Source organism: Ovis aries, chromosome 6 (assembly GCF_016772045.2).
Source record: "Ovis aries strain OAR_USU_Benz2616 breed Rambouillet chromosome 6, ARS-UI_Ramb_v3.0, whole genome shotgun sequence".
NCBI lineage: Eukaryota > Metazoa > Chordata > Mammalia > Artiodactyla > Bovidae > Ovis > Ovis aries.
The window spans coordinates 110,662,363-110,673,905 of NC_056059.1; the positions used below are offsets into that span (position 1 = coordinate 110,662,363).

Consider the following 11,543-nt stretch of genomic DNA (forward strand, 5'->3'; position numbering starts at 1 on the left):
GAACCTGCCTGTAGAAGCCATGCCCCGCTGCTGAACTGATCCAAGCGCGCGGTCCACCTCCCGCTTGCATGTACATTAAATGAAACACGTGTATGAAACGCCCTGTGTGACGCTAAATAAACTCTGTAGGGAGACTTCCATTTCATTTAGAACTTGCATGTCCTTAACAGCAGTGCTTTGAACGCGAACTTTAATACTCCTGTGTCTGACCTCGGAATCTTATTACAAGGCAGGTAATGAGTCAGCAGACCTGGGTGGGAGAAGGGCAGGTGAAGTAGAGATTCTGTTCTAAGGCAGCCCCAGAAGATGGCGGAGGCCATTGGTCCACGAACCATGCTTTCAGTTGCAAGGAATTAGTTTGTTTATTGAATGAAATTAAACAACTGAATTAGCATTATGCAGAAAACCTATAAAACAGTATTTCTCAAGCAATGTATTACAGAATAAGAGTCAGTTAAGAAAGTTATCTCCACCCCTGCAGGTATGCAGGAGAAGAGGGCAACAGAGGATGAGATGGTTGGATGGCATCACCGATCCAATAGACATGAACTTGAGCAAACTCTGGGAGATACTGGAGGACAGAAGAGCCTGCTGTGCTGAGGTCTTTGGGATTGCAAAGAGCCAGACATGACTTAGCAACTGAACCACAGCAGCAGCAGCAGGTAGTCAGTCTATCAATTCAGAAATCACTGTGTCCTCTGAGACCCCTGGGAACCCTCAGTCCCATCCTTTGCAGACTGGAGCACTGGAGGCCCGCAGTGATTTGCTCCACTTTGCATGTGAACAGTTTGCGTTCAGCCACAAGTTTGGCGCTCTCTGCCCTATTTTTTGTTGCAACCCTTGCTGAAGATTTTATATTATCCCGATTGCTCAACCTGTCCATAACTTTCTTGATTTGAAAGAGGCCTTCTCAGTCATACAGGATTATTCACAAGAAATACACACAAGAAAGGCTTTGAGGCTGTGACACGCTGCTCATGTGTGATACTGTCATCAACTGCAGGAATTATGGAGACTAGCTTCCTCTGAGAGTTTCGGGGGCCTGTGGCCACAGTGTGCCCGGCTTCCCCTACCTCCCCCCAGCTTGAGGACGCAGAATGGACAAGGAAACAGCCAAGGAGAAGCAGCCAGCAGGTGGGATCCTGAGGACTGGATAGGCATTACTAGGTCAGGAGGCCTGATGACAAAGGTCAGTCCCCTTTGGAGATCTGATGCTTCAAGACTGCTTTGCTTAAAATGTAACTTAAGAGGCAAAGATTACCAAACCACTTTCTAAAAGTGCTTCCACAGGATATCATAAACTCTTTACCACACAAATAAAAATAAAACAGGCCACAAAATGGAAGATACAATGCAATCACAGCTTGTGTGTGTGTCTGTGTTTGCAGCCTGTGTATGTCAGGGCAGGGGTGTGCATGTAACTACACACAGGATTTTTTTTTTAATATTTATTTTTTGGTTGCATAGGGTCGCAGCATGAGGAATCTTCCTTTCCTCCACCAGAGATCAAACCCTCATCCCCTGCATTGCAAGGTGGATTCTTAACCACTGGGCCACCAGGGAAGTCTCTGCACACAGGATTTGAAGGCTTGTGGAGAAGCATAAAGAGTGTTAGCTTTGGAGTCAGGCAATGTTAAGTTCAGGCTTCCCAGGTGGCTCAGTGGTAAAGAATCTGCCTGCTAATGCAGGAGGGTCAGCTTCAGTCCCTGGGTTGGGAAGATACCTTGGAGAAGGAAACAGCAACCCACTTTGGTATTCTTGCCTGGAGAATCCCACAGACAGAGGAGCCTGGCAGGCTACAGTCCATAGGGTCACAAAGAGTTAAACATGACTGAGCAGCTGAGCAATGTTAAGCTCAATCTGCAATGGATCCAAGTTTTTTAACCTTTGGTTTGTATCTTCTGTGAGATGGGGTTGCTGATTCCCACCTCAGGCTTATATGGGAATTAAATGAGATAATGTCTGGCAAGCACTTAGGACACTTCCTGGCTCAAACTAAGCACTCAGCAAATGGAAGTTATGCTTGTAATTAACATAGGAAAAAAAATCTGGAAGAAAATGCATGGATTGCTAACAGTGGGCCATCTCTGGGTGGTGAGTTAGAAGTAATTTTGATTTTCTTCTTTGTATGTTTCTGTATTATTTAAAGAATGAATGTCATTTTAAAATTAAAAAAAAGAATAGAAAGTAAACTTTTTGAAATAAAATGTTACTGGTAATTTTCTCTGGTAAAATGTGGGTCATTTTTATTTTCTCTGCTATACTTTCAATGTTTCCCAAATTGTCCACAACTTACTAGTCTTAACAATTTTTTACTATAAAAGTCATGCCCATGCATTTTGGGCATTTTAGAAAAGTACAGAAAAACTCTGAAAAGAAAGTAAAAACTACTGACAGCGTCATTTGTGCTTTGCCACTCAGTTGCTTTCAACTCTTTGTAACCCTTTTGATGGTAGCCTGCCAGACTCCTCTGTCCATGAGATTCTTCAAGCAAGAATACCGGAGTGGGTTGCCATTTTCCTCCTCCAGGGACTCTTCTCAACCCAGGGATCGAACCCAGGCCTCCTGCATTGCAGGCAGATTCTTTACGGTCTACGAAGCCCCCAACAGTATTTCTGTGTGTTTGCTATTCTTTGTTTAAATTTGTACAGATCCATATCTAAATGAATGGTCCCTAGAGTTGTGCAGTGTGCAACATGGACCACCATACTCAATGGTTCTGATATAGTACCCATTTCCCTCTCTGCCCCCGGCCCCATTTCTCTTCCCACTTTTCAGAAAAAGCCACAGATAAGTGTTATATGAATTCTTTCCGTGTATGTATAGTACCCACATATGTGTGCATGGATTAGTCTCTCAGTCCTGTCCGACTCTGTGACCCACAGACTGGAGCCCACCAGGCTCCTCTGTCCATGGGATTTCTCAGGCAAGAACACGAGTGAGCTGACATTTCCTTATCCAAGCTCCTACATATACATGTAGATAAATGCTCATGTGCTTAGGTAAAAAACCTCTCTATAAGAAAGTTTGAGAAAGATTTTAGAGGCCCTGCAAATGTTACAGATATAATTAGACCCTCAAGACCAACTGTAGGAGGGAGGCACCTTCTCCATGTTCTCCACGTGTGAATTCACTTTAGCAAATGTGCGTGAAGCATCTGTTCCCTATGCAATTATTAAGGAAACAAAAATGAAGTTACAGGCTCTCTGACCTCAGCAAGCTTCTGGTGTGTATCGACATGTGTGTATCACCCAAATTTGCTGTGCCAAGTGATAAATGTGCTCATGGACGCTGCCAGCAGGTCCAGAGGCAGTAAGAAGAGTGAGCATGAACCCCTCCTTCTGTAAGGATTCTGGAAGACCTCCTGGATGGGAACTCATCTAGCCTGTGTCTGAAAGGCTAGACCTTTGAGTTCCTATCACACCTACACAACTTGACATTGTCCCACTTCCGTCGTGTCCATGCAGGTGTCTGGTCGGGCTGGAACCCGCTCCCACACCTGTTCTCCAGGGCCAACCTACTCATCTTTCACAACTGAAACAGACGTGACTTCCTGGAGCCCTCCCTAGCTCCCAGAATAGAGGAGAGTCCTCCTCTTTCTGTGTCTTTATCATACACTTGCCTATTAATAAATAACTCGTGCCAAGTTGCTCAGGCATGTCTGACTCTTTGTACGACCTTTGTATGGACTATGGCCTGCCTGGCTCCTCTATGGGATTTTCCAGGCAAGAAACTGGAGTGGGTAGCCATTTCCCTCTCCAATAAATAACTTACAGATATGGAAGTCGGTATTTTGCCCAATTTTATTGCTTCGCCTGAGGGGGCAGGAGTGAACACTGCACCCAATACACAGTGTCCAGTAAATGTTTCTAAAAATAAACAGCACAGCTAGAGAAGCAAGGCATTAGACTGTAACACAGAGGGCTCTGTTGCACAAAGATCGCCGTGCGGCTTAGAAAGCAGCTCTTCTGAGCCGATCGTTAGAGGGGCTTCCTCTGGGGCCACGCCATAGCTTAGCACACAGACTGTACCTTTGTGCTTCCTGAAAGAAGTCAGCTCTCCATCCAGGCTGTTCGTCCAGGCTGAAGCAGCTCTGAAAATGCAGAGCAGAGGAACTTCCCTGGCAGCGCAGCGGTTAAGACTTCACCTTCCAATGCAGGCGGTTCAGGTTTGATCCCTGGTTGGGGAGCTAAGATCCTACATGCCTTCCCGCTGTAAAGCCGAAACAGAAACAGTAACGTAACAAATGAGGAGAAGGGGAGGACAGAGGATGAAGTGATGGACGGCATCATGGACTCAATGGACATGAGTCTGAGCAAGCTGCAAGGGACAGTGAAGGACAGGGAAGCCTGGTCTGCTGCAGTCCATTGGGTCTCAAAGAGCTGGACACACTGAGAGTCTGCACAACAATGTAACAAGGTCAATAAAGACTAAAAATGGCCCACAATCAAATTTTAAAAAATCTTAAAAAGCAGAGCAGAGGTTGAATTCTAGCCCAGACCCTTTCTTCTCTGTGCTGGAGGTATGCTGCCCCACCCGCTAAAGCAGGAACCATGTACACTCCCTCCTCCCAAGGAGCTGAAAATCTGTTTAAAGACCAAGTAAACATACACAGGTTTGTCATAGCTTTCCTTCCAGGGAGCAAGCTTCCTTTAATGTCGTGGCTGCACTCACCATCTGCAGTGATTTTGGAGCCTGAGCAGATAAAACCCTGAAAGTTCTTGGGAAGGATTAATGCTGAAGCTGAAGCGCTAGTACTTTGGTCACGTGATGCAAAGAGCCAGGCCATTGGAAAAGACCCTGATGCTGAGGAAAAGTGAAAGCATAAGAAGAAATGGGCGGCAGAGGATGAGATGGTTGGATAGCATCACCGATTCAACGGACATGAATTTGAGCAATGTCTGGGAGATAGTGAAGGACAGGGAAGCCTGGCCTGCTGCAGTCCATGGAATCACAGTGAATCAGACATGACTTAGAGACTGGACAGCAACAATAGAGGTGCATAGGGAGTGTTGCTCTTAGTTTCTCAGTCGTGTCCAACACTTTGCAACCCCTTGGACTATAGCCTGCCAGGCTCCTCTGGTCCATGGGATTATCCAGGCAAGAATACTAAAATGGGTTGCCATACCCTTCTCCAGGGGATCTTCCTGACCCAGAGATTAAACCTCGTTCTCCCACATTGCAGGCTGATTCTTTACTGCCTAAGGTACCAGGAAAGCCTACACACTGAGTGGCTGCTTACAAAATCCTGAGCGAGTAAATGAATAAATATTTTTTAAAAAGATGGATTTTCTCAAACCCATTTTGACGGGATTCCGTTAAGTTCAACTGTGTATTTGCTTGGGGCTCTTGCTAAGGTTTTGCTGGAATCCTGAGAGGTTTTAACTCCTTTTCTTCCAGGCTAAAGGCCGTGGGGTTCCCTGGCTGGTTTGGAACCGGTTCAGCATCCTGGTGCCGACTGAGGACCTGAAGAGCAGGTGGAGCCTGACTCAGCACAGAAAGGCTCTTTCAGGTACGTTTATGTAAACTGACTCACCTCTGCTTTGGCCCGGGCTCTCCTCAGGTGCCTCGTCTCTCCCCGTCTTTCAAGCGCACTCTTTAATACACACAGACACTGTTTGAGGCAGGCAGAGGCAGTGATTAGCCTGTTCTATCAGGAGGGTGGTGGTGGGAAGCAGCTATGACCCCAGGGCTACCCACATCCCTCTGCACACAGGAGGCATTCCAAATGTCCTAGAAGAGGGCCTCTGTGCCAAAACCCCTGTTAGACTGAGTGCATGAAATGACTCAATCATTAAAAACAAGCCCAGAAATCTATAAGAGCTACCTGAGGCAACCCCCCCGAACCCCCTCCAGTGGGTCCTGGCCTGAGACCTGGGGCTCCTGACCCTAATGAGGGCTCTTTAAGTGCCACACACAGGCCTCTGGCCACCCAGGGGGTGACTCTAAAGTGCCCCTGAGGTCCCCAGACATCAGTAACAGCAGGATCAGCAGTGTCATTAAAAAGCAAATTATAGCCCAAGGTGGCTTCAAATGCCTGTGGAATCAGCCCTTTGCTTTGCAATTACACAGCCACCACTCTCTTCTCCTGTCAGGACTCTTGCAAAAGCATCTTTCCTGGGCGTTCCAGACATGCCCCCTCTCCCTACTCAACCCCACCTTCAGCTCCCCTAACCACACTATAATCAGACCACCTCTTTGCTGGAAGGTGATCAGCTTCTCTCAGACCATCCACGAGTTGCAGACCCACCCAACTTCTCTGCCCCCCTGACACTCACCCCCTGATTTCTGGCCTTCTGCACATTTCTCCAATACCCCTCTCCTCTCCCTGGTTTCTCTGCCTCAGCCACAGGGATCCACTTCCTGGTCTGACCTACCCAGGACCTTCCCCTCTGCCAGCCCAGCTGCGGAGAAATCTGCTCAGAACGGCTTTTCTCGCTGTCTCTTCCTGTGCCAACCCTTTTTCTCCTCTGTAATTTGGTTCACCCTCCACCTGTCTGGAGAAGCCTTCTTGGACCCTTGCAGTGGAAAGAGCTGGTCGCATTTCTGGTTTCCCCACGGCTGCCCTGGAATCTGCCTCGGGCAGGGCATTTAGCAGACCTCTGTGGTATACAGCCATCGACCAGTACCCAGCTGAAGTCACATCTCATCTGGACAGATTCTCTCAGCGTGAGAACCACACCATCTTCCACATAACGTGGTGGACAAAACCTCAGGTCCTGGAGTCACTGGCCCGGTTATAACCCTTTAACTGCCTTTAACTATCTTGCCTGGGCTTCCCAGGTGGCTCAGTGGCAAAGAATCTGCCTATCAATGCAGGAGACACAGGTTCGATCCCTGGGTTGAGAAGATCCCCTGGAGAAGGAAATGGCAACCCACTCCAATATTCTTGCCTTGGGAAATCCCGTGGGCAGAGGAGCCTAGTGGGCTACAGTCCACAGGGTCACAAAAGAGTCAGACACGACTTAGCAAGTGAGCAACTATCTTGCCTAGAGCAAGCTTCCTTTCCAAGTCTCAATTTTCTCATCTGTAAAAGGGGGATGTAATAATTATCACTTGGATGGTTCTGAGGTTTATTGAAATGCAGACTGAATGACTGGAAAGTACCCAGCATAGCATATGCTTAATAAATATCAGGCACTGTTATCATATGAGAAGGCGGGATGGATCAGAGTATGAGTTTGGGACTCCCCAGGTGGTCTAGTGGTTAAGAATCCACCCACCAACGCAAGGGACACCAGTTTAATCCCCGATCCCACATATCACTTGGCAACTGAGCCCAAGAGATAACAGTTATTGAAGCCAGTGTGCCCTAGAGTCTGTGCTCCACAGCAAGAGAAACCCTGCAACGAGATGTCTGTGCACCGCAACTAGAGAGCAGGCCCTGCTCGCTGCAGCTAGAGAAAAGCCCAGGCAGGAACAAAGACTCAGCACAGCCGAAAATAATAAATACATAAGACTGAGTGTTGCTCCCCAGAGGCTGGACTTTGGCTGTAAAGGCAGAGTGGGTGGACACCAGGCTGGAGAGCTCAGCCAGGTCCAGGAGATGAAACATCCCCTAAGCCGTGTGAAGGCTTTTAGATTTCTGCAGAGGACGAGAGAACTCATTGGAGAGTTTTAAGCAGGGGAAGGATGGGTCTGAGTCCCATCTTAGAGACTTTCCTGGCTCTGATAGGGAGGATGGTGTCCAGACTGAATAAACTAAAGTCAGAAAAGCGAGTTAGGAGGCTGTTGCAGTCACCCCGGTGAAGCTTCAAGAGCGTCTGGGATGGCAGCCCTATGTGACTGGTCAAACAACAACTTCTATCTAGAAGTGAGTCATTAAATGTACCCAGGTGATGAGACTCAGTCCCTGACTTCAGGGAGCTCAGGGTCTATGGTGGGGAGATGGGCAAGAAAAAGTATGATAAATGGAAAATGATGAGGAAAGAAATGTCTACCACTTGGAAGCAAAGAGAAAGAAACACCATCTGCACCTGAGCGGGAGGGATGTGGAGGAAGGCTTTAGGGAAGACATGCCTGTGAGGTCTCCACCTTATAATAAGGCTCCTCCGTGCTGTCTTTGGGCTTCCCAGGTGGCACTAGCTGTAAAGAACCTGGCTGCCAATGCAGGAGATGCAGGAGACTCAGGTTCAATCCCTGGGTCAGGAAGATCCAGGAGAAGAGCATGGCAACCCACTCCAGAATTCTTGCCTGGAGAATCCCCATGTACACAGGAGACTGATGGGCTACAGTCCATAGAGTTCCACAGAGTCAGACACGTCTGAGCTACTTAGCAGCAGCAGCAGCTGGTATTCTTGCCTGGAGATCTCCATGGACAGAGGACCCTGGCGGGCTACTGTCCATAGGGTTGCACAGAGTTGGACACAACTAAAAAGACTTCACACGGGCACAGGCATGCTGTCTCTAGGTCATGCGTGCATGCTAAGTTGCTTTAGTCATGTCTGACTCTGTGCGACCCTGTGGACTGTAGCCTGCCAGACTCCTCTGTCCTTGGGATTCTCCAGGCAAGAGTACTTGAGTAGGTTGCCACGCCCTTCTCCAGGGCATCTTCCCAATCCAGGGATTGAACCCATGTCTCTTATGTTTCCTGCATTGGCAGGCAAGTTCATCTTTAGGCTGACCTGGATGCAAATGCTCGGGCATTATAATATGGTCCCACATGTCCAGGAAAGAAGTTCCCACCATGTATAATGGATGAGAAGAGAAGATGGTGCAGATTCCTTTCAAGGATAAGATACCAGAGTGGTTTTATAAAATCTCTAGATTCCATTTTTCATCACTATGGTTCAAACCTCTTTTTTTTTTTAGTTGTAATTGAAGTATAGTTGATTGACAATATCATGTAAGTTTCAGGTGTATAGCACAGCAATTCAGTTATATCTATATCTGTGTATAGATATTCTTTTGCAGATTATTTTCCCATATAGGTCATCCATAACATTGACTAGAGTTCCCTGTGCTATACAGCAGGTCCTTGTTGGTTCCCCACCTGGTTTTGATGTCACAGATGTCATCTTCCTCCTTCCCCATTTTTTTTTCTCCTCCTCCTTATGTCCCTTTGGTGCTGAAGTGTCAGTGTTTTGTATTTTAGAGGGCAATTATTTGAAAAAGTTCAATCACCCACTCTTCTGTTGTATCCCTCCATACCTCTATCAGTCTATTTATTTTTAAAGTTTCCCTGGGGGAAAAAACTAGAGTAAATCAGGAACTCTCTAATGAACCAGAGTTTTCAGAAAATTCCAGCAAGAATCTTGAGGAGATAATTGTATACCAGGGGAGAAAATTGGGCGTGTATGCCGTAGTTCCACCAGAAAGAAAGTGTTTCAAAGTGGGTGGTGTCATCAAATATTATTTGGACTCAATAATTATGAACTCAGTAATTATGAATAAAGTGATGTTTGCATTTGAACAAATAATTTCTAATTGAGTTGTTCATTAAGTGATTGAGTGCAGGAACCATGATAAATGAGACCAAATTGGAAAGGCCCAGACAGGAGGACAGTGATTCATTGTGGAAGGTGAGAAATGCTCAACTCTTGGGTCTTATTTGCCTTCAGCTGTTCCAGAAAGGGGTGGCGTGGCCAGGAGCCAGCAATGCCCAGAGCGCCAGGGAAAGCCCACTCCTTCACAGAGGTTTACAGAAAGCACTTTCCCACACCTCATCTTGTTTGATCTCACCCCACTGTCCTGAGAAGACAGGGCAGGTGATCTTGTTTGTCCCTGTTTACAGCTGCGGAAACCAAGATTTCAGTGACTCACCCAAGGTCACAGGACAGGGGCCGGAAGGGGACATACTTCAGGCCAGCACCTCTGACTTTCATTCCTATGTTCAGGCCACCCTGCTTCTCAGAACTTTCCAGGAGTTTCAGCTCGTTGTCAAGAGACTAGGCATTGAGGACATGTATAAATGCATGTGGGTGCATGCTCAATGGAATCCGGCTCTTTGCGACCCCGTGAACTGTAGCCCACCCTACTCCTCTATCCATGGGATTTTCTAGGCAAGAATACTGGAGTGGGTTGCCATGCCCTCCTCCAGGGGATCTTCTTGACCCAGGGATCGAACTCGCACCTCCTGTACCTCGAGTCACTTGGGAAGCCCACGCGTCAACATAGCTGGGTGTAAAATGATGGCGCAAAAATGACCTGACCTTCTGGGGCCCAGGGAGTGGGCATGGTGCTGCCGCTGGTGAGGCCCAGAGGGCAGCTGTTTGCAGCTCAGGCTCACAGCTGCCAGTACCTCACTTGCCCTCCAGGCAGGGGGAATCCAGAGAAGGAGACCCCGGAGAGGCAGCTCTCACAGCAGACAGACCGGAGGCAGTGACCAGGAGAATTCAGTTGATGAATTCTGGATATAGGCTGTTCTTTGACGATGCACATAAGGCGATACTTAGGGCCCTCTGTGGTTAGCAAGAACAGATGCAGAGCAGGAAGCCAGCACCTGGCTCAGATTCAGACTTGAGAGCAGAGAGGGGCATGCAGACTGAAGACGCATCTTTCTGGCACCTTACTGTTGAAGGGGCTCCCTGGTCCATGAGAGAGGAGAACAGTAACTGTATCAGCCCCACTCACCCTTTCAAAGACTTCCTCCATTGACCAGAGGGTGCCATGCAAATTTCTTAGGAGGATCCTCAGTACCCTCTGAGGCCCCACCCTTGATTACTTCTTCAATCAGGTCTCATCCCACTCCACGCCTCGCACATACAGCCCCTAATCAGCTGATACCATCACCATGGCTATCCAAATATTTACGACTCCACCTCCTTAGCTCTCTCCTGCTTCTAGGCCCTGCCCCATGCTGCTCTGTGTGCCAGCTTCACTTCCTTCTTCCTGTCCCGACTGTTGTTTTTTGTCTTTCAGACGCTAAGTCCTTCCTGACTCTGTGTGACCGCATGGACTACAGCCCACCAGGCTTCTCTGTCCTCCACGATCTCCTGGCCCGTGCTCCAATTCAATTCCATTGAGTCAGCGATGCTGCTTAACCATCTCATCCTCTGCCGCCCCCTTCTCCTTTTGCCTTCAGTCTTGCTCCTACTCAACCTCCAGGTGGTGACCTAAAGGTCACTTTCCACAGGAAGCTTCTCTCCATCACCTCTTAGCCTTTTCTAGGTGAAGTCGGCCAGCCACACCCACCCATATTGATTTCTGTGCTTCCTCAAACGTCACTGTGAGTCTGATTCACACAGCCCATCCTTGAATCTGGCAATTGCTTTATAGAAACAGGGACGGCTAACCAGCTCACTATGTTAACCCCAGGCCAGGCATTGTGGTGTTTGTGGAATGATGTGCCGGATTAATTCTTTAATTAGTTTAGCAGGTAATAAAATCTTGTGAACAAAAAGCATGTCTCCTCCATAGATGCTAAGTTCAGTTAGTCTCAGTTCAACAAAGCTGGACAAGCCCTCCAAGAGCATGTTACATAAACCCCCGAATGGACCTTGTGTCAAAATTCTGCTGCCAAAGTGAACAAGAGTCCTATTTAGAAAATTCTCTCTTAAGAAGGCTTATTTCTATCTGGGTGGGATCCAAGTTTTGCTGAGGGC

At 47.6% G+C, this 11,543-nt stretch overlaps 1 long non-coding RNA gene across 1 annotated transcript; it reads left to right on the forward strand.

Annotated features, from left to right (window-relative positions):
• Window positions 1-3,918: 3,918 nt before the first annotated feature.
• LOC132660021 (uncharacterized) lies at window positions 3,919-11,341 on the forward strand. The gene is made up of 3 exons (XR_009601173.1): window positions 3,919-4,615; window positions 5,401-5,512; window positions 10,861-11,341. It is a non-coding gene; the product is annotated as an uncharacterized LOC132660021 (long non-coding RNA).
• Window positions 11,342-11,543: the final 202 nt, after the last annotated feature.